At 35.3% G+C, this 24907-nt stretch overlaps 1 protein-coding gene and 1 long non-coding RNA gene across 5 annotated transcripts in view; both read right to left on the bottom strand.

Moving 5' to 3' along the window:
* Window positions 1–24907, bottom strand: part of LOC112054313 (tight junction protein ZO-3) — a 168978-nt gene that overhangs the window by 104413 nt on the left and 39658 nt on the right. The window lies entirely within an intron of this gene.
* On the bottom strand, window positions 21062–23920 carry LOC128199341 (uncharacterized). The gene is made up of 2 exons (XR_008251990.1): window positions 22471–23920; window positions 21062–21201 (listed from the first exon to the last, which is right to left on the bottom strand). It is a non-coding gene; the product is annotated as an uncharacterized LOC128199341 (long non-coding RNA).

Raw genomic sequence — 24907 nt, 5'->3', positions numbered from 1 at the left:
CGTAAGTCTTAAAAAATATCGTAATACTCCCAGGAATCAAACCCAATATCCTGTGATCCGAAACCACGTATACTAACCATTAGACCAACGAGGCAATTAAATAAGACTAATCAATATCTATATTTTAAAAAATCGCCTAATAATAAGGACTACCCTAAATTATCTTTACCTACTAATATTATAAAGAGGTAAAATTTATGAGTTTGTAGAAATAATTTCTGGATATACTAGACCGATTTTTAAAATTCTTTTATCAATAGAAAGCCACGTTACTTGCGAGTGTCATAGGCTATGTTTTATTCCTGTATCCCTACGGGAACGGGAACAACGCGAGTAAAACCGCGGGGCGTCTGTTAATCAGACTAATATTATAAAGAAGAAAGTTTGTGTGTAACTGTGTTAGTATTTTTGTTCTTCTTTTACGCTGCGGCTACTGAAGCGATTTGGCTGAAATTTGGAATGGAAATAGATTTTACTCTGGATTAACACATAGACTACGTTTCATCCCGGAAAAACCCATGGTTCCCGCGGGATTTGTGAGAAACTGAATTCCACGCGGACGAAGTCGCACGGGTCCGCTAGTAACCAAATACACAGCAAAAACATCCAACAAGGTGGTTTTTAGAAATGACTCGTTAGTTGTTGTCATAGGATATTTCTGGTGACAGCGACATAGAATAGTTTCCCCAAAAATGCTAACGGCCATTTTGAAGGAAACGGTTTGTTTATTATTCATTCGTGTTGAGAGACGAATCGTTTAATCTGTTTTTGAAGACGATGTTCTTGACGAATAGGGGAGAGTTTAAAATTCGAATTCCTTGCGATCAAGTTAATTGACCGTTTCGGAATTTTGATTTCATCGCTTTGTTTTGTTGGAAATAATTAGAATAACTCGATTACAACAACAACGAATTGTGTTTAGACTTTTTATACTGTATCTATCTAGGGGTACAGGTACATACTTCCTTAACTTCGATAGGACGCAAATCTTTAAATAATATAAAACAAAGTCACTTCCACCACAGTAGATATAACAAGCTTCCACCGTTAATACGCTTATTTTTAGTCTATAAAATAATAATAACAATAAGTTTACTGGGATAGAATGTCAGTTTGGTAATCCAATGTACCTATATGCATCGATATTCATTCTTTCAGGCAAATTAAAATATAAAAAAAATATATTTATTTATTTACTTATTTAAATTAGGCTTACTTTATAAGTACTTAAGATATGTCAGGCAATGTTATTAGATAATGGTGACAGTCCATTCAGTATTTTTTTTTGCATGGAAAAGTAACAAACATCCATACAATTTTTCGCGTATATGATACTAAGTAGTAAGTGGGATAACAATTTTAATTTTATTTTCATAAATCATTCATAATAAGTGTTTGCGACAGCCCTATCTAAATTTGACGTCACTTATTCAGCCGTATTGCTATTTACTCTCGGGAGCGCGGAGGTTGATTCCTTACACGCTTCGTGTTTGCATTAACGAATTATCAAACAAACTTTAATCTGCCTAATGGACTTTACTTACAACTTACAAGCTATGAAGCTATCCCTGCACCCAATTTGTTTATGGCGAGTAATAAGCTTTCATATTACTGTCTGGGGTGAGCCTTAAGGTATCTCTATTATCGGTGTTATGGTGCACGAAACAAGCTTTTTAACCGACTTCAAAAAGCAGGAGGTTCTCAAGTTGACGGTATTTACGAGTAGACATGTTCTGACGTTCGAAGTTTTTGACGAGACGTTTGGAGTTCGGAACTTGTGTATCTTTGATGACAGTGTATTAACATGGAGCAATGGAACTGGATAATGGATTCGGACAGTGGGCATCGAAACTTAAACAAAACAGGATATGTCCAGCAGATTTTGGCTATTAGTTTTGACGAACAGTGATATATCTACATGTTAAAGTAAAAATAGTTTCACCGATGTAGCAGCCCTATCTAAATTTGACGTCACTTTGTTAGCCGTCACCGTCGATGACAACGACGACTTTAGATTGACCTCAATTTATAATTATTCAAAATAAGTGCCAACCCTATATAAATTTGACGTCACTTATTCAGTCAATACTATTTGCCCTCGGGAACGCGAAGGTTGATTTCTCACACGCTCCGTGTTTGCATTAACGAATTATCAAACAAACTTTAATCTGCCTAATGGACTTTACTTACAACTTACAAGCTATGAAGCTATCCCTGCACCCAATTTGTTTATGGCGAGTCATAAGCTTTCATATTACTGTCTGGGGTGAGCCGTGAGGCGTCTCTATTATCGGTGTCTTGATGTAAAACGAACTTATTATTCAGAGACCATAGATTTAAGAGTAGATACAGAGATGGCTAAGTCATATAGGCCTAACATGCGTCAACGAAAAAAAATCGCCTCTATGCTTATGCATTATATCTCGAAAATTACTATTTTACAAAAAAATTTGTGCTCAAAATTTATGCGATTTACTAGTTTTTTTTTTTCAAAATAAAGTAAGTGGTAAAAGCTTCATCTTATTATTTTGAAGCTTTGTTTATTGGTCAATCTTTGTATATTGTGATGGCAAATAAGGATTGATTGATTTACATCGATGGATTCATTCCCTTCTCGTGGTTTATTTACATACTTACTTACTTCCTTCGGTTGCAACCCTTTGTGGATCTTGACCTCCTCTACCACTTTTCCCAATTCATTTCTTTTCTTCACGTTTTTTTTCCTTTTCCGTGCAGCAATTTTTTAAATTTTTTGCAAGTCTTCTTTAACACAATCTAGCCATCTTCTTTAGATATTCCTTTTAATCTTTTTAACTGTCGTGGTTTATTTACACACATTTTTATCTGTGCCACAGTTATTATGTTTTTGGTGTTAAATGATAATGCAATAATATCAACGATGCAATAATCAGCAATACATTTTACGAAATACATAAACACTCATCTGGCACGAAGAAAAGTTTAAAATAAAAACCGGGCAAGTGCGAATGGTCGGACTATAAGGAGGGTTCCAAATGAAAATTAGCGAAAACATGTATCTAACAAAATTTCTGGTAAAAACATAGTTGTAATTATTAAGATAACTTTCAAGACATGTAAGTAGTTAAATCTGGCGGAAAAATATTTCAGTATGTACGTTTTTTTTAATACGAGTAAGTAATAACTAACAGTCGTCGGATTGTTGGTTTTACTTTTTTATTTTTATTCATTACAAGTTAGCCCTTGATTACAATCTCACCTGATGGTATGTGATAATGCAATCTAAGACGGAAGCGGGCTAACTTGTACGGGTGACATCGTACCGGAACGCTATACTAAATCGCTTGGCGTAAGTCTTTGCTAGTCTTTTATTTTATGATATTGCTAAATGTCAAATAATGATTCAAGATGAACAAGAATGTCCAAATTCAGAGTTATTCGGCGAAAATCATTGATAGACATACAAACTGATCACAAAAGGGTTCAGTTTTCCTTTTTTTTATAAATAAATATACTTAAACAATACACATCACCATCTAGCCCCAAAGTAAGCATACAGAGCAGCTTGTATTATGGGTACTAAAATAGTTGATATTATAATATTCATATACATTTATATACTACATATAAATACTTATATAATGTATAAATACACACAGACACTGGAAAAAACCCATGTGCATCACACGAATATTTTCCAGTTGTGGGAATCGAACCCACGGCCGTGGATGCAGAAAGCAGGGTCACTACCCACTGCGCCACGCGGCCATCAAACCGTCGCCTTTACAGAACCCTAAAAAGAACCGAAATAAAGGTGTCGCAATCTCCCGTATTCTCGTACTCGTTTGTTGCGTGATAAACTTCGCGCGACAAAAAACACTTGCCCTGAAGTATTAATTTGTAGGGCAGACGATGAGACGAAGCAATCTATATCCGTACGCGGTGACGGGTTCCGTACGTACGTCTGGCAGACACCGGATACGTAGTAGATACACATAGACATAACACGGTTTAGAGTTTAAAATGTATCTTTTAGTTATGGTATGAACATTGGCGTATCTAGGATTTCCTAGGGTGCGCCTGGCGCCCGACATCAAGTCTTTATTAGAATCATAATAGAATTTCATTTCGGTAACCCAGAATCCTAGGGTAGGCACAGGTCCATTCTAGGGTTGGCATTTAGGTATACTAGCTGTCATCAACATATCAGCCTATGGACGTCCACTGCAGGACATAGGCCTTTTGTAGGGATTTCCAAACATCACGATACTGAGCCGCCTGCACCCAGCGAATCCCTGCGACTCGCTTGATGTCGTCAGTCCACCTGGTGGGGGGTCGGCCAACACTGCGCTTACTAGTGCGGGGTCGCCATTCCAGCACTTTGAGACCCCAACGTCTATCGGCTCTTCGAACTATGTGCTCCGCCCATTGCCACTTCAGCTTCACAACTCGTTGAGCTATGTCGGTAACTTTGGTTCTTCTGCGGATCTCCTCATTTCTGATTCGATCACGCAGAGATACTCATAACCCTAAGATTCGCCTACCCTGGTCAAAACCATAATAATGAATGAAGTAAACAAACCATCGAAGTACAGAAGTGAAAGTGATTAGGTCTCTAATTTTCACTCCGCTCCTCCAGGCCAGTAGTTTACTTTTAATTGACAGATTTATTGTAACTGTTCCGTTACACGCTGCGACTTAAATAAATTACAAACTTTGTTTACGATACGCGAGGATAGGCGCCGTAAAACACACTACTCACTGTATGATAATAATATTTATAAATTATGATTATGAGATAAATATTACGTGTTTTTATGATGCCCATTAGTGTTACTATTTTATCTAGGTTATCTACCTATTGTATCTAGGTTTTAAAATATTGCCGAAGCTGGATTGCAAAAAACCATCAGTCTGTTCCAATTTTGATGTGCCCCACTTTAATGGTCGACAATAAACCCTCATTTACACAAGAGTTTTTTTAACGGACGTTAAAAAAGCGTTCAAATAAGTATAGTATGATTATGAAGTTAAAATTAAGGTCTATTTCCAACGCCCAAAATTGAAAATGCAACATTGCTTTAAAAAGAACGTTGTGTTTTAAAAACGCTGTCGTGTGAACGAATACACTAATGAATATACTTGGGAATGCCTTTGTTGTATTTGAACGCAATGTACTCGTATTTGAAGGTGTAACCAACTTTCTTGGACGAAAGAAAAACAAAGAAAAAACGTTAGTATTCGAACCCAAGACCTCATGATGAGAATATGTTTTAACAATCCAACACGGTTATTTTTGAAAAGTCCATTACGTCAAATTGACCTTGAGTTATTCATACCAAATCATAGTTAGAATGCGCGCAAGATAAGTCTGCACGCGGTGACGCTCTTGATGCCAGCTTTACTGCGATCTCTTTCCATCGCTACACGCCCCCCGGCCCCCGCGGACCATCGGGAGTGTTACGAACGAAGTTGCTTAGCTATATTTGATTTTATCCACGCGCAAACTTATCGTGTGTGAACACTAATCCTCCATTTGTTAATCACTCGATACTATCATCAATAAACATCATTATTCAGTATCCATTCATTAAAGAGAGCCGAGACATAAACAATAAACACCTGTTATGTTATTAGTTTCATGATAAATTTATTGTATGGATGTTTGGTTATTGAGATTTTTATAAACAAACTTTTATGAATAGAAAAATAAATAGGTACGTTAGAAAATCATTCCATCATCTTCTACGTACTATTATTAAAAGGTAATGTTTTCTCTGGATCTACTGAACCGCTTTTGAAAAAAATTACCATTAGAAAGCCACGTTATTAGCGAGTGTCATAAGCTATATTTTATCCCCGTATTCACACGGGAACAAGTATTCTAGGTGTATAGATTTCGAGAAATTTGACTGTGACAGACGTTCCGTTTTAAGCTATTGCTTAGTTTTTTCACCGAATCAAGAAATTTCGTAACGAAAATAAACCTAACAACCAAGCCGTGCTCAACTGGATAATTCGTGTAAAACTAAAGGGCGAAACTTACTAAACCAGAGTTCGATTCCAGCTCAACGTAAAGACATCTTTTATTTTTTATTTTTTTCTAAGGGAAAAAGAATACTGCATAAATAAAATAAATAAATAATAATTATAATTGCCTATGTTGATAAAAATGCTACGCAATAGCTTTATCGCGGTAGTGTCCCCGACACCCGAGTGCCCCACGTACATATTTATTTTTACGTACGTACGGAACCCTAAAAAAGAAGATAGATACTCTAAACACTAAGTTGTGACTAATATAAAATAATCAAATTAAAATCTGTGTAATTCTACCGCTTTATAAAAAAAATCGATTGTCTGTAAAGTTGGTTTACTGAAGATAGTTGAACGTGACAACGTCATAAGAAAATACTGATGGAATGGTTGCATATTTCAAAATAAAATGTTCGTTTTTCTGAGAAAAAAAAATTCATAGACCAGAATAAACTTTATTTCTTGTAAAAAAAGTTGGCAACCCTAGAGCGAGGGAACGACGCATGACGTCATCTTTTTTCGAGTGTTTATCGGGCTTAATCGAATTATAAGACGTTGTTTCTGTTGTAAAAACAACCACAACAGAAAAAAGTTTGTCTAATTTCGCAGTCAAGTCAAGGATGTTCAAACGAAAAGATGGCTTGGCCTCTGGCCAAAATGGTAAGTGACATTCGCAATACGTTCAATACGTCCAGAGCAGGCACATTCAGTAAATTAAATTTTGCCATTACTTTTACTGCTTTTAACCAAAAACATCGATAATGGTTGTGTACGGTTTAATACAATTTATTTTAAACTCAAGCGTTTACGTTTTTGAGCTGAAAGGAGATACCCAGTCTCCATACTAACTCGGGCCCAAATGATACAGAGCCATTAAATTGGCCATAAATTAGGTCAACTTAGGAGAACTCATGAGGCCAACTTTCAAAGAAATCTATATTTGCCTAATCAGTTAAATTACTTCCAAGTGTGCAATAATTCATATCCCTTTGGCATAAAATTCATTGTATTATCTGTGTCTAACTGACAGACGACAGTTTTAATCAGGATGACGTCTCAAACATTGATTGACTTTGATAGTGACAGCCCTCGTTTGCAATAAGGTAGGGTAGGGGTAGGGAAGAAGTGCACATAAGTCAAAGCGAAGCTTGACCGGGTCCGGTAGTTTATTATAAACTTTGTATGTCAAATGACTAACACTAAGTAAGCTATTTCTATACCTAGGCGTTGCCCGTAAAACGTTAGGAAAACAGGGCGTGACATAATTATGTGTTACGTATATTTATAATGCCACCGTTCCATTTATTACACCTAATAAATTTAAGCCAAATATATTGTTTTACCTTATTTATTGCAAAGGGTCTAATATTGAAGTTAGTTGTTGCAAGAATAAGCGCTGACTACGATATTGTAAAACAAAGATCCCCTCATCATCATCATTCCATATTCAGCTTACTGTTGAGTTCGAGTCTCCTCTCAGAATGAGAGGGTTAGGCCCATAGTCCACCACGCGGGCCCAATGCAGATTGGCAGACTTCACACACACAGAGAATTAAGAAAATTCTCTGGTATGCAGGTTTCCTCACGATGTTTTTCCTTCACCGTTTTCATAAAATGCATACAACTGAATTTTTTTAAATGCATGCCCCGGATCGAATTCGAACCCACACCCTCTGGAATCGGAGGCAGAGGTCATATCCACTGGGCTATCACTGTTCTTATCAAGGAGACGGCCTTAAATGGTTCGTGTAATGACACCTTTTAATGTTGATTCACAATAACCTTTTTTATGGTTATTAACAAAGTTTTCCACACGGGCGAAGTCGCGTGCTTCCGCTAGTTATACAAATGATATAATACTAAAGAAATCAATTAGCTAATGCATTAGAATCTCTTTTCGTAGATCCCATCGGAACATAAACAAACATTCTGTCAGTTAGTTTACTTCTTAGAAAGTCCATTTATCAATTCGTTACTACATTTATCATGGAATTAATGAAGTAAAGATTTACTTACTGCTTTTAATGAATAACTTAAAGCAGATCAAAGAAAGAAAATAAGACAAGATTTACTATTTACTGCCTTCTTTGAGTATAGAGATCGATGCCTTATCTATACTTCTATACTAATATTATAAAAACTAGCTGACGCCGATGATTTCAACCGCGTGGTTTTCGTTTCCATAGGAATACGGGAATAATATATAGCCTATAGCCTTCCTCGATAAATGGGCTATCTAACACTAAAAGAATTTACGATCACAAACGCTTCGAAAACTAGAAAAATGTATCGGAATGACAGATCTTGATCACGTGACCTGTCGATAGCAAATGTCATTCCCATACATTTGTCTAGTTTTCGAAGCGTTTGCGATCGTAGAAAGAGAATCGACGGGCCATTTTGCTACACGGCTGGCCCTGTAGTGAACCGCTAAAATAGACTGATATTATAAAGAGGAAAACTTTGTTTGTATGTTTGTTTGTTTGTTTGTTTGTTTGATTGTAATGAATAGGCTCAAAAACTACTGGACCTATTATAAAAATTCTTTCACCATTCGAAAGCTACACTATCCACAAGTAACATAGGCTAAATTAAATTTTGGAAAAAAATAGGGTTCCTTAAGATATTTGGGGTTTTCGGACACAAGGTGTAAAAAATCAACCAGAAAAGTTACTTATTTACGTACGTACGCTGTCTAAACTATAAAAGATAGAACCATAAAATGTTCTTATTAATTTTAGATCTTATAAATATCTACAAAAAAGTCCGCGACACACTATACCAATCTATGTCGAGTGAGGCACAACAACCTTTTTTTTATATAAAAATCTTGAATCTTTAGGGTAGGGGAAGGATAAGGGTCGGGGACGAAGTCGCGGGCGTCGGCTAGTAGACTGATAATGATGAAGTTATAAAAACACAGAGTCGTGAAGTCGAATAAAAAAATCTAGATTCGCTAGTCCATCATAATCTCAATAAGTTTCAAACTTTTATGCAGATAAAATACTGCATAGGATGCAGTAACCTTGAATTAGCAGTACACGTGTGCTTTTAAAAATTATATTTATTATACTTTTAACCAGCTTTGCTAACGACAAGCTCTGCTTTTAACGTTTACTGGGTGGACTATTACCTATTTTATTTGAAACTTTATGTATTAGTCGAATCTTAATTTGAAAAAAAAAATAATTATAGACCAAATTAGCTGTGCATAGTGATTACCTATTCAAAATCGCACTTCTACATGACCGAATATGTTTTTTTTTTATTTTTAACTGATTTCAAAAGGAACTTCTATGTTCGGATGTTAACAATTAAAATTTTTAATTTAAAAAACTTTACACATAATATGAATCATGAATCAATTATAATCTATGTTTTTGAGTTACTAATTATAAACTACGAATTACGATATATGAACTTCTAATTTAGAAGTACCTAACTTAATTTATAAGTAAAATAGACCACAGAGTTAATCCGATAGGAACTAACAATTAAACTGTGTGCATTTGTCATTAGCACATGTCTGCGAATTTAATAATTCCGCATCCTTCCCCCAGGTCAATGTATTAACTCTAAATATAGTCGGCACTTATTCCCATTTTGGGTCTACTATACTGACGTATTCTAAGAAAACCAGACATAAATCGTTTCTTAATATTTAATATAACGGTGAATTCATATTTATGGGCGTTAACTAACTTATTTTAATTTCAATTTTTAGTCAAAAATGCTTCAAAGAAGTTTGGTAGTTTCATTCAATTTTCGTTTAACATTTAAAAACATCACTTGGAAACTAATAATGCGGTACAGACATTGTATGGAAATCGTTCACTCATTCACTGTTTACACGTTCGATTTTTAAACGGACCTCGACTACGAATTGTTCGATTATGATAACAATAAAGTCACAACACTAAAAACTTTTTAAAAAACGAAAATAAAGGTTCGATTTTTGAATTTCCATGTCGAATACAGCGTTCGAATGCGTCAGTCGACGCGGGTCGACGCATCACACTGCTCGCGTCGACTGGGCGCCTTTTCGGACGTCTGCCAAAGAATCCATGACTGAAAAGTTATATTTATATAGATATGAGTGCTTACTGAGCTTTCAGAAGGTTAATCCCGAGAATGACTTATTAGCATTACTAATTTGTGTCCGTTAACCTGGTTTTATAGTGGCTCGCGAGTCGGATTGACCTATTAACTTTTTTATTCTTTCATTTGACACAAAAAGCTACAATCGTCTGCTACACTTTTTAGTGTTTACTCTACTTTATTGAAATCTATTTTTTATTAGCTAAATATAAAGGTTGTAAGAAACATCGTAAGTATTTGTCGTAGAAACTGGTGAACTTTAAGCAATTTACAATATAAACCAAATTGTAAAGACGATTATGAATCAAGTCTTTCATTTTAGAATTTAAACTATCGTGAGTGTTATTCATGTTACGGGGCCCTTGTTCATGAGCTGGATCGTTCCGCGATGCAAGAACCAGCTCATGACTAAGGGCCCCGTATGGGTTCGAAACTAGTTGGGCATACTCCGACTTAAAATCACGTGAGTTTTAGCCGTGTTTCATAATCAATTAATAAGTCTTTCATTGTTTGTTAAGTACAAATAAGTTCCGATAATTACCGACTGATGACCTGATAATAAAAAATTCTTTCAATAACGGAAAGCTACATTATCAGCGAGTAAATAGGCTATATTAGGTTTGTTAGGGTAATGATGATTTAGATTTTACCTCTTGATGACTTTGTAAGTCATCAAGTGGTCATATCCGTCATATTTTCCTAATATATACGTGTAATTGCACGTTGTAGAGTCAACATCTCCTGAGGATGCTCCGGTCTCGGGGTGAAACGTACGTAGAGAGTATTTTGTCGGACCTGGGTGACGTTGTCGTATGGGTCCGTCGGATTTTAGCGGATGATAGCAAAATAAATAAATTATTATAATATATTCCTGATGAACTTCCGCAAAGTGCCGCCTGCTTCTATCCAATATTTTTTGACGGCCTCCGTGGCGCAGTGGTATGCGTGGTGGATTTACAAAACGGAGGTCCTGGGTTCGATCCCCGGCTAGGCCGATTAAGATTTTCTTAATTGATCCAGGTCTGGCTGGTGGGAGACTTCGGCCGTGGCTAGTTACCACCCTACCGACAAAGACGTATCGCCAAGCGATTTAGCGTTCCGGTACGATGTCGTGTAGAAACCGTAAAAGGGTGTGGATTTTCATCCTCCTCCTAACAAGTTAGCCCGCTTCCATCTTAGACTCTATCTTACCATCAGGTGAGATTATAGTCAAGAGCTAACTTGTATAAAAAAAAAATATTTTCCTAAAACAAACGTAGACAAATGTGAAGTATGAAACATGGAGAGGTTTGGATTGGTCGACAAAGCGCAAAGCAAATGTATGCATAGCTAGGTCTTTACAAAACTCTAACGTTCTTGTATATTTGATACCCATAGGGATAAGGGGTCTAACCCCTACGTGGTCTGAACAAATAAGTCATACAACCTTTCCGCACATTTTCCGTTTATTTACCTTTTAAGGTTGCATTCAGCCTGTTTCAATAACATTTTGAATGAATTCGTATAAACTTATGTATATTTTTATTCTTTACAAGTTAGCCCTTGATTACAATCTCTCCTGATGGTATATGATGGTCTATCAGACCTGGACCAATTAAGAAAACCTCAATTGGCCCAGCCGGGGATCGAACTTAGGACCTCCGTCTTTTAAATCCAAGGCCTCCGTGGCGCAGTGGTATGCGCGGTGAATTTACAAGTCGGAGGTCATGGGTTCAATCCCCGGCTGGGCCGATTAAGGTTTTCTTAAATGGTCCAGATATGGCTGGTTGTAGGCTTCGGCCGTGGCTAGTTACTACCCACCGATAAAGACGCCAAGCGATTTAGCGTGCTAGTACAACGTCGGGTAGAAACCGAAAGGAGTGTGGATTTCATCCTACTCCTAACAAGTTAGCCCGCTTAAACTGCATCATCACTTACCATCAGGTAAGATTGTAATCAAGGGCTAACTTGTAAAGAATAGAACAAATAATCAAACTATAGGTTGGCAAGTTCGTTCATAACACTCCCGATGGTCCGCGCGGGCCGAGAGGGGGGTAGCGATGCCCCGCGCGCACGATTTCATACCCGCGCAGTCCTTCCCCCTCCCCCCGTCGCCCGCATATCATAGGAGTGTCTTCAACGAACTTGCCAAGGTATAGTCATAGATTAAACTTTGAAATCTACAAAGTGCAAACATCGAAATTCGACAGTTCATAAAACTTTATATACGTGAACAACTCATTGCATTTTCTACCTTAAACAAAGGCAATAAGATTTAAAATCGATTAAGAATTTATAAGTACACTTTTTGGATGCGGTTTCTCACACTTCGATGTAACCGCGGATCGGTTTTCCGATTCGCTGGTTACGAATTTGGGACGACTGTTTGACCTAGATCTCACAGGTTACCTAAATACGTAGCTACTAGCACAACCGAAAAGAGAATACTACTTTTTCCGGTAACTATAGATAACACTAGCGGAAACCCGCGACTTCGTCTGCGTTGAAATCAATGTAAACTTCCAAGCCCTATTTCACCACTTTGAAGTTTGAATTTTAAAATTTTTGCATCTTATTATATTTCGTATTTTTTTATGATTTCTGAACAAATTTTTAAAACTGTAACACTAAAAATGAAGGACTTTCCATACCAACTTTGAACCCCTATTTCACCCTCTTCTTATTTTATTTTCGCAATAAAAAGTATCCTATTACCTTTTCTGTATTATGGTCTTAAACCGTGTCAAGTTTCATTTGAATTCATACAGTAGTTTCAGCGTGATACCCGAATAACAAAAAAATCACGGACAGACAGAAAGGCAGACAAAAAATCGAAAAAAAAAATATTTTTAGCTTCAGTATCGATTATACATATAATGCCCCCAAACAAAAATTTTCAAATTATCTTCAATGTACAGAATGTACAAAATCTACAGAATTCGTATTATAAGTATAGATTCTAGATTATAGATATAAAAACGATGGTCTTTGATATTTTAATGAATGCCTCAATAGCTCAACGGTTAAGAAGCTGGACTGAGTGAGGGGGCATTAGTTCGAGTTTAGTTAGACTATTGTCGATTAGTAGTACGAGCCGTGATAGCTCAAACATAACTTCTGCCTCTGATTCCGGAGGGCGTAGGTTCGAATCCGTACCACGTGTATAATATCACGTGTTTCAAACGGTGAAGGAAAACATCGTGAGGAAATCTGCATACCTGAGAATTTTCTTAATTATCGACGTTTGTGAAGTCTATCAATTGGCCATTGGGCCAGCGTGGTGGACTTTTGGTGTAACCCCTCCCATTCTGAGAGGAGACTCGTGCTCAACAGTGAGCCGAATATGGGACGATAATTATGATGATGACATTGAACATATTATGCAGTATGTACCATAGATTTAGATCAATCAATCGATAATTCGCAATGCATTTTTCTAGATACGTGGCATAAAATAATAAAAAATAATATTATATCCCCGGTTTATATGCATTAAATTAAGTAATCCCATTCAAATTAGATCATTAATTTTTATAAATTAACGTAAAAATATACGAAACATAGAACCTACTTATTCGAAATCGGTTAAAATGGCAACGCAATGTGAACCGTAGAAAATAATGTAAAGGAAAATAAATTACAACATTTTTGAACCTAGGAGTCAGACCTGGAACTTTTAAATCTGCATGTGATCGGCGACTAGTACAACGAAATAGATAAACGTTTCATCATCATCATCATCATGTCAGCCGATGGACGTCCACTGCAGGACATAGGCCTTTTGTAGGGACTTCCAAACATCACGATACTGAGCCATCTGCATCCAGCGAATACCTGCGACTCGCTTGATGTCGTCACTCCACCTGGTGGGGGGTCGACCAACACTGCGCTTTGTAGTGCGGGGTCGCCATTCAAGCACCTTGGGACCCCAACGTCCATCGGCACTTCGAACTATGTGCCCCGCCCATTGCCACTTCAGCTTCGCGACTCGTTGAGCTATGTCGGTGACTTTGGTTCTTCTGCGGATCTCCTCATTTCTGAAAATCGATCACGCAGAGATACTCCGAGCATAGCTCGTTCCATCGCCCACTGTGTGACTCTGATAAACGTTTAGAATGAACAAAATAAACAGATTAAATATTATTACGGGTCAAATAAAGTTTAGTGACCCCCTTAACCTAAGAGCCCTCCTTCCGGCCACCGGATGTATCGCGGTTACATTTATGATTTAATACACTCAACATTTTATGGATCGACAAGCCCTACCCTACTCCTTTCCTACCTTTAACTTACCCCGATCCTACCCTATCCGTAGCTTACCCTTATCCTAAGTATCCTATGCCCGTCTCCTGGTTCTAAGCTACCTCTAATATAAATTTCAGCCTAATCGGTCCATCCGTTATTGAGTTATAAATAGTGTAACTAACACGAATTTCTTCTAGATATATAGATACTTAATGTACCTACTAATATTACTTGTATAAAATCACTAGCGGACGCCTTTGAGTTCTGCGTTTATAAAAAAATATCTCTTGAAGACGTCCACAATCCACGGTCTCTCTTACCTTCAGAACTTGCTAATAAAGGATTCCATGTAACCCACAGAAAAGGTACATGTTTCCAGACACCTTCAACTTTAATGCAAGAGTGAATAGAAATTTTATAGACAAGCGCGCCCCAACTAAGCATCTTTCCATCAGGCATGGTACTGAAGCGCAAGACAATAATATCAAACATAAAGAACAACAAAGTAGCTCTTGCAAATTTCCACAATCTCTTGTACCGTCAGAACTTGCTAATAAAGGATTCCATTTAACCCGTCCACAGAAAAGGTACAAGGCTCCAGACAATAACATTTTCCACGTGTAGGTAATTCATAGCCCTCGTGGCGGGTTGACGACCTTATAAAAGCGGGCGCGCTTAAACGACTGCACGACTATTAGATAAATGATGAATTTACATGCATTTTAAGGCAGCGTAAAGGACTTTTACCGAGTTGCAACAGAAGAGTCTCTTGCTGGACAAAATTATGTTGGATGTTTCCATGAATTTACCGCAATTTATGGCAGCTTAGAAGACTTTTTTCTAAGTTGCAACTGCAGAGTTTTTGGAGCGCAGGTGAGTTTCTTGCTGGACCAAATTATGTTGGAAGTTTCGATGAATTTACATGCACTTTAGGGCAGCTTAGAGGACTTTTTTCTGAGTTGCAACAGAAGAGTTTTTAGACGCAGGTGAAATTCTTTCTGCACAAAATTATGATGAAACTTTTGATGAATTTACATATTCATTTTGGCAGATAAGAGGATATTTTTTCTTAGTTGCATCAGAAGACTTTCTTGAATTTTAGTGAGAGTTTCTTTCTAGACAATTCTTATCCTAGAGCCTAGTGTAAACTATTGCATCACAAGTAAAATAAACCGGTCAACCCCCATTATGCTTTCTCCGAGCTTCGCGCTATTGGCAAAGTAAATGCTGTACAATAAAGAAGACGATAGGTAATTGGTTAAAGTTTCAATGAATTTAAATACCTTTTGAGTCAGCTCAGTACTTTACCAAGTTACAAAAGGAGGTTCTTTTGCTAGACAATTACCTAGGCCTAGTAAATTGTTGGTATTTCTAGTTAATTTACATGCATTTTAAGTCACCTCAGAAGATACTTTTTTTAAATCACAAAAGAAGAATTTCGTGCATAGAAGATTTTTTTGCTAGATAAAAGTTTTATAGGCTAATAATAGTATAGAAAGCAAATGGCATGTATCGATGACTTACATGCATTATTTTAAAGGGAGCTTAATGGATATTTTTTTCATGTTACAAAAAGTTTCTTGAACGCAAGTGAAAGTTTCTTGCTAGATAACAGCTAGCGACTAATATAAACACAAATGCTAGAGTTTCGCCTTTATCGCCCACCTGAATTCTCCTTTTTTATCAGCTTATTTATATGGGCCAGTTTAGAGCTAGACCTCCTTATAGAAATGGCATTTGAGCCTAAACCCATCGCGTTGCTTCAATGTAGGTAGGCGAGCTTTTGGGCTGATAATGTTTGACTGTAACGATCACTTTCAGATTAGTGGCAAAGAATGAGAACTGGTAAGCGTAATTTTCAAAGCATGGGGATGTAACACTACCAACTTGCCAACTATGAATATTTACCAAGAATTTCTTGGAAGAAACCAGATCTCAATATTTCATGGACCGACCCAGGATCTCGCAATCTTAGATTCTTATTTAAAGCTGCTTTAAATCTAAATCAGATCAATCAGAATCTATCCCAAATCAGAGACATCGATGCAAATATCTCAAGAAGGGAAAGGTAGACAAGCTCTAGAAATATAGGTTCCCAACATACCTACTCTTGGTTAAAAAAACATTAGCTTTGTATTAAACATCACTAATAATGCCATACTTGTATTGGGCATCGTCCCTTTAGAAGCAACAAGAATGTGAGATAAAACATAAGGTCAGAAAGTGAACTTTTACGTAGGGGTTCATAACGACCACTTTTTCAATTAGGTCCGTAAACAAAACACACGAGTACTTTCCTCTTAGTTCCTAAACGCAGCAAAAATATTATAAACATAACATACATTCTAAACTCCGCTTGTTAGTGGCTATTATTCTTTCACACCATTGTATACCTTTTGCCCATAACAATAGGAATCAAACTCGCCTGCACCGAAATCCATTACGCTATCTGATTGCATTTATTTTATCAACAAGAGCGCACGTGCGGTTCTGAGATCAGATATTACATAATCAAGCGATGCTTAATCGCTGCAGTTCACAGAATGAATAGACTGTTGTAAAGATGAAGCGCTGCAACGCTTTATTATGCTGAGAACAGCTGCTCCGCAGTGCAGGGTCACTTTCATACGGTACAGAGTATGGAGTGTTTGGAAGGTAATTTAATACTGCAATTTATTCAGAGCTTTTAAGAGCATTTCCTGTATGGTCGTGGTCGGATAGACTATTATGTTGGTACACGCATTGAATAAACCACTAAATAGGATAATCCACAAGGAATAACATATTTTAGAGAGCGTGCTTACCAGCGGCGAAGAGTTCCTGCAAGCCGATACCCAACGGGTTACCTTTAAAATGCATATTCATTGTTGTAGTGTATCTAGTTAAATGACAAACCAGAGTTTGTATCACGTTATATGAATTTCCTTTTTCATTGGGACGGCTTACCTTCATCTAAATTCTATACTTCGCCACTGGTGCTTACTACCTGATCTAGTTACACACCTTTGCCCAGTTAATGTAAGAAATACGAAATTGGGCAAATTAGATAAATGTCTACTTTATCTAGGCACTTTCCTAATTTTTAACCGACTTTAATAACATAAGTTTTGTTTACCCATTAAGTAACTGTATGTAAAAATGTAATGTACAGAATATTATTAAGTAGGTATATTTTTGTTATATCCGCAATTTTCTCCATATCTATTTATACGATAAGTAAACCCGTTAATTATTAAAAAAAATGTTTTTTACTCAACCTTCAACCAAATAGTTGAAGTAGGTTGTTAATATTCAATTCTCAAACAGTTGTCGCTTGCCAAATTTGAAGAATCACAAAAAACAGTCCCTAATGAATCATCGTTAATTTAAGCACATCTTTTGTTCGCAGCGTACATTCGTCACATTGATTTACTCGTACCACTAACCCATTCCCGCCTCGACGCTAGTGGATTGAGAGCCTGCAAGAGTTAGACTTACCTCATTTTATGAAAGCTGAAAATTTGTCAGCCTATGCTCCTACTATAGTGAGCTGCTATAAGTATAGTATAGTATGGTAACTAGCCAATTATATATACACTAGCTGATGTCCGCGACATGGTCCGCGTAAAATTATGTTTTCCATAAATCGTGTCCATTCCAAATTTCAGCCAAATCCATTCAGTAGTTTTTGCGTGAAACAGTCACAAATATGCATACTATCTTTTCAAAAATCTCGCGGGAATCATTGATTTTTGCGGAATAAAAAAAGCCTTTGTGTAAATCCAGGCTATAATCTATCTCAATTCTACACTCTGTTCAGTACTGTTGACGTGAAAGAGTAACAAACATTTATACCATCATAACCACATGTTTTTCAGAAATCTCGCAAAATGCCATGAAATTTTTGGGATAAAAAGCCTTTATCTTCGTGTAAAATTTCAGCGAAATCGGTTCAGTATTTGCGGCGTAATAAGAAGAGAAGAAAGAAATAAACATCTAAAAATCAATACAAACCTTTGCTTTTATAATATTAGTAGGATTAAGTAACGGTTTATCTTCCATCCAGATACTTTACAAGACATAATTTTTTGATATTTTATACAGGATCTATAAGAATCATGCCTTACAAAGCCATAACGGTCCAAATTCCATATTAGCTTGGCAAGGTCGTTGATGACACTCCCACGATATGCGGGCGACAGGAGGGGAAGGAATTCGCGGGTGTGAAGTCGAACGCGCGGACCATCGGGAGTGTTACGAACGAATTTGACAACCTATAGCTACCGTACTCACCTATATAGCAGCATCTAACAAACATTCAACCTTCATAAAATGAGGAATGTCTGAACATCGCAGACTTTCGTTCTATAGTGATTCAATCGTATAGTTTTATTTCGTTTTATATCACTGACGCCCTCTGTCGCGCTGGCGCTAAGTTTAGTTGTTTGTGTTGCTTTCTTTGAAGTTAAACGCAAATATGTTTGGAAACGGCCACTAAATGACGATTTATTTTAAACTGGATGTTTAAATTAAATTGTCATTTATTTAAATCGTCACTTTAACAAGTTTTTTTTCTTCTCTGGAGGAGAAAATCCTTACGTTTGCGAAGGATAGTGCCGCATAATTCTCTTTGAAGCTTCTAAAATTTGTGTATCTTTTCCTTCATTCCTTTTTGAAAATTCCTTCTCCAATAGGTACAGGTTGATTTTTGTTTGTTTGAGCCCTCAGGTTAAACAGTTTCATTAATATAACGTGACATCTTAAATTAATTTGTACAGGATCATTAATCATTAAGACAAAAGACATCATAAATGTCAACATTTTCCATTCATGTCAACGAAATTCAATGAACTATTCAGTTTGACAAATAGATGTTACGCCCATGTACTGGTACTAAGGGCCATGACTTCGATTTTAGACTTCGTAATCATAAACATTATGAAGACGCATAGTGCAGTTCAGTTAGCCGAAGTATAAAAACTATCTTTAAAATCTGTACTTTGTTTTCCCCACTGCTGAATGTGAAAAAAGCAGATACATATAACCATTTATTCTTCCTATAAGCTGATAGAAATGTTTCTAATTTACCTATTTTTTAGTAGATATAATCTATAATCTATAAAATCTATTCATGAATAGAGATTTAATCGAAAATAAGAATTCATTTATTTCAATTAGGCTGCATTTTTTACAATTATTTACACTAACTAAATACAATAATATTTAAATTACCAATAACTAACCTAACCTAACCTAAACTTATTATAAAAATAAAATAAAAGGAAAAAAATATAAAATAAAAAAAAAATCATGAGTACTGCTCGTGTTAACTCTATGGGTTCAATTGACGTTTAATCGAATGAAAAGGGATTCGATTTTTGGCGGGAATCGAGAAGCGCGCTTTTAAAATTGAAAATTTTAATTTAAAAGTTTTTTAGTAATATACGTGTGAAATAAAGTGTTTATATGTAAATTAAATCCAGCAAAATGCCGTCAGACAGTGATGGCGATGCCCACGAAAGGCTGGACAGAAAAAAACGTAAAGTTCAAAAGTCTGCTGAGGACGATAGTGTAAAATACAAACCCTATATAAAGGCAGGTTATAGCAGAGCCTACACGGATAATAGCACTAACGCGGAATTCCCAGTGTTTGTGGAAAGCAGTGAGGCGGAAATTAAATTGGGGAACAAAAACCCATTAGTTGTGTCCAAATACTTTAAACAAGTAAAAGGTATCTATGAGAGCAGGCGCATTAATGCTAACAAAATAATGTTAGTATTCAAACAAGCGACAGCAGCCAATGATTTTCTCAAACATGAATGCCTAACAGTTTACAATCTTCGTGCCTTCATCCCGGCATCTTCTGTGGAGAGGGTGGGGGTTGTCAGGTTTATTCCTAAAGAGTCCAGTAACCATGAACTATTTAATAAACTTTCTTCAGAGTGTGAGATTATTGGTGTAAGACGATTCATGAAAAAGGTTGTAGACGATGTTGTTCCTTTGTCAACTATTAGTGTAATTTTTGCAGGAACAACTTTACCACAATATATATATTTAGACAATTGGCGTTATAAGGTCTATACATATATTCCTCCGCTAATGCAATGTTTCAAGTGTATGAGATTTAATCACTATGGGAAAATATGCAAAAATATACAGGTCTGTTCACGCTGTGCTGGTGAACACCACTACAAAGCATGCACGGCTGATACATTGAAGTGCAGTAATTGTGGTGGAGCTCACTTAGCCATATCCAAAACTTGCCCTATAAAGGCAGCAAGATTAGAAAAAAATAAACAATCTTATGCTAAGGTAATTGAAATTAATAGTGTTAATTTTCCTACTCTCCCGAAGCCTCAACAAATACAGCAAAAATTCCACCAATCTAAACTAGACACACAAGAAAATTTAGATATTTCTTATTCAAATATTATTAATAATAAAAAAATATTATCAGCAATAATTAATACATTAGTTACTATAGGAAACTCAAATGACATTAAAAGCACAAGTAAAATTAAAGAAGCATTTTTGAAACATTTGAATAAAGTTTAATGGCTTCAAAGCTCATTATTGTTCAACATAACATACAGAGTATTAATAATAAAAAACCCTTAGTAAAAACATTTTTAACACAGGAAAATATTGATATTTTATTATTAAATGAAACCTGGCTTAAAAACTCTAGTAATCTTGTAAAAATCCCAGGCTATAACTTTGTTGGAAAAAATGCAAAGAATGAACATGGTGGCGTAGGTATTTTATTAAGAAATACATTTAAATATAAACTTTTGGAAACAAAATTTTATGAAGATGTTCAATCCATAGCAATTTCTTTAGAAACCAATGTTGGTGACTTATCAATACTTTGTGTTTATTGTCCACCTAAAAATAAAAATAAATGTAAAATCAATAGACTTAAAAGTATCATCAGTGATATACCAAAGCCCTGTTTAGTAGCAGGAGACTTTAATGCACATCATATTTCTTTTGGTTGCCATAGTACAAATTCAAGGGGTAGAAGCCTATTTGATATTTTTGATGAACAGGATCTGTGCATATTAAATTCTGGTAGGTCTACTACACTTCAGAGACCATATGCAAATAGTTCTGCTATTGACATAACTGGAGTGAGCCCAGTGCTCGCTCCGTTATGTGAATGGACAGTAGGTGTAGACACTTTGGGTAGTTACCACTATCCCACATTCACAAAAATTAACTTAATTCCATCTAAATATTCTGTCAATGATAAAGTAGAGAAATTTTTATATAATAAAGCAGATTGGGATAAATATTTTAAGAAATCCAAGGAGTATTTTGAGTATATCACATTTAATGAACTAGATCCTTTACAGTCATATGACAAATTTTGTGAAATTTTGAACATTTTAAAAAAAGAATGTATTCCGCTTGTTAAATTTGTGGGTCCAAGAACTATTAAAGCTCCCGCTCCTTGGTGGGATGAAAATTGTGCTGAAGCAGTTAAAAATTCCAAAGAGGCTTTACAATTATATAGGCGAGTAGGGTTAATGGTAAATTATATAAATTATAAAAAAATAGATGCACTTAAAAAAATAATCATTAAAAAAGCAAAGAAAGATAGTTGGAATAAACTTTGTTCATCATTTAATAGATACACTCCTATAACTTATATATGGAATTATATGAAAAGATTTAAACGAATAAATACCCAACCAAAACTTAAAAATGATGTATGGATTCCAAATTTCATCTCAAAACTTAAACAGAATAATAATAACACAAACTTAATCAACTCTGTTTTTGAATACAACAATGACAATGAGAATTCCATGTGGCTACTAAATCCATTCACCTATGCAGAATTCAATATAGCACTTCAATCAAGAAAGGAATCTGCACCAGGATTAGATGACATTCCTTATATAATGTTTAAAAAGTTACATAAATCAGGTCAAATAGCTTTACTTAATATTTTTAACAAGTTATGGCTTTCTCAATGTATTCCAGAGAGTTGGAAGATTCAATGCATAATACCAATTTTGAAACAAGATAAACCTGAAGACGATTGCAATTCTTACAGACCTATATCACTGACTTCTTGCATAGGGAAATTGTTTGAAGTAATGCTTAAACTAAGATTGGACTATTTTGTAGAAACTAATAATTTATTACCAGGTTTTCAATATGGTTTCCGTAGAGGTAAAAGCGCAGCAGAGAGTATAACTTCATTTATGTATGATATGAAGAATTGTCAATTGTCTAGATCCACAGCAGTATGTATATTTTTGGATATAGAGGGGGCTTATGATAATGTGGACTTAAACCAGCTCATCAATTGTCTTTATGAAATTGGTATCCCTGGAAAAATGTTAAAATGGCTTTCAAATTTTTTTAATAATAGACAGTTTTATGTTAAGTACAATAATATACTCCATGGGATAAATAAAACTAGTAAAGGTCTTATGCAAGGTTCAGCATTGTCACCAATTTTGTATAATTTATACACCTCACAAATTGAAAATTTTTTATTAGGAGATGTTAAAATTTTACAATTTGCGGATGACTTGTTAATGTATAGTGTAAATAGAAATATAGAAATAGCTAAAAATACTATTAATTCTGCACTGTTCCAGTTGCAGTTTTATTATAAAAATTTGTTAAAATTAAATATCAATACTTCCAAAAGTTCATGTATGATTTTTGGCAGCCCAGTGGGGAATAACATCAAATATAATGGTACAGATATTCCATTTGTAAATCAAAAGAAATTTTTGGGTGTAATTATCGATAATAAATTAAAATTTGACAGACATATTAATTATATTAGCAAAAATGCGTTAAAAGGCATTAATTTATTGAGATGTTTGACTGGAACGTTTTGGGGCTCTGATCCTAAAGTCCTATCTCTATTATATAAAAGCATGGTCAGAAGTCACTTTGATTATAGTTTTCTTGCATATATGCAAGCCAATTCCACATTATTAAAAAAACTTGATGTTATTCAAAACATTGGCTTGCGCATAATAAGTGGGGCTATGCGCTCTACACCTGTTAATTCAATGGACGTAGAGACTTGTATTCCTCCTTTAATTGTAAGACGTATATATTTAGCTGAAAGATTTTGTTTGAAAGCTCTATCATCGAGCTCTTCAATAGTGAACAAACTTTTGCTTCCAAATAGTCTACTAACTGTAACTAAATCTACAACTGAATCTTTACAAGCGACCGCAAATTCACTTTTGGCAGGTAAACAACCTACCATATCTATTATTATGACATATATGCATAATATTGCCACTAACATAAATGTTAGTAACGCCTGGCCCATGTACTCTTGCTCCTTTGAGAGCTTGATTATGACAAATAAAATTCATTTGTTGAATATTACGTCAAACATAGACTTCCTTATGTTTATTGATAAAAATTGTAAATATTATTATAAGTTATATACAGATGGATCTAAAAATCAGCACTTTGTAAGTGCTGCTTTCTATGATCCACAAAAAAAATGTAGTAAAGCGTTTAAGTTAAATTCTCGATGTAGTATTTTTACTGCGGAATCTTTTGCAATTTTAAAAGCAATTTCTTATATAAAAGAGGAAATTTTACATAGTGTAAATAATTGTATTATAGTAACAGATTCAAAAAGTGTTCTTTTAGCTATTAACAATTTCAATTTTAGTTATAAGTCTTCATACATTATTTTTCAAATTAAAAATGTATTACTAGACATAAGAAAAACTGGAATGAACGTAGAATTTGTCTGGGTACCCTCCCACAGAGGTATAGCGGGCAATGAACTGGTTGATTCTGTAGCAAGACAAGGATTGTTTAATGAAGATTGTTCAGACAATATCAAAACTCCATTTACAGACTTTTATCATGAAGTGAAGAAGAGACAGAAGTTGCTTTGGCATGAACTTTGGAAAGAAACTAGTAAAAGTAAAGGATGTTGGTACGCAGAGATACAAAATGAAATACCGGTGCAGCCATGGTATTACAAAATGAGTTGGGATTCAAGAAAATTCATATCAATAATAAACCGACTAAGGTTTGGTCACTGTTTAGTGCCAAGCCATTTATTTATAAAGATAACAAATGCAGGTACTGTAAAAAAGACGACGCAGATATCAATCACATAATTTTCAAGTGTTCAGCTTTTGGTATACAGAGAATAATATTAGCAAGTTCGATAGAGTTAGTAAAGGAAGAAAACGAAATTAAGAGTGATCCCCGCCACATTAAGGAATTGTTGAGGAACCATTTATTTTATAAGCCTGTTTTAGATTTCATTAGTAACACAATAGAAAAATTGTAAAATACAGTAGTAAATTTATATTTAGACGACGACTATGACGATAATTTTAAGTGCTATGTATTATTTTTAAGAAAAATTGTAATATTTAAAGCAGGGCCTATAAGGACTTGTATCCAAGGCCGTAAAATAAATTAAAAAAAAAAAAAAATAATTTAATCGAATATCCCGAAAATTAAAAAAAAAACATATGCGTCGAATTAATTAACAAAATTAATTAACAAAAAACATTTTTTTACTAGTATAATATTTATACGTATGGTTAGTAATTGTGGTCTCAAAAAAATTGTTTTC

Source organism: Bicyclus anynana, chromosome 22 (assembly GCF_947172395.1).
Source record: "Bicyclus anynana chromosome 22, ilBicAnyn1.1, whole genome shotgun sequence".
Lineage (NCBI taxonomy): Eukaryota > Metazoa > Arthropoda > Insecta > Lepidoptera > Nymphalidae > Bicyclus > Bicyclus anynana.
This window is presented reverse-complemented; position numbering and strand designations above follow the sequence as displayed.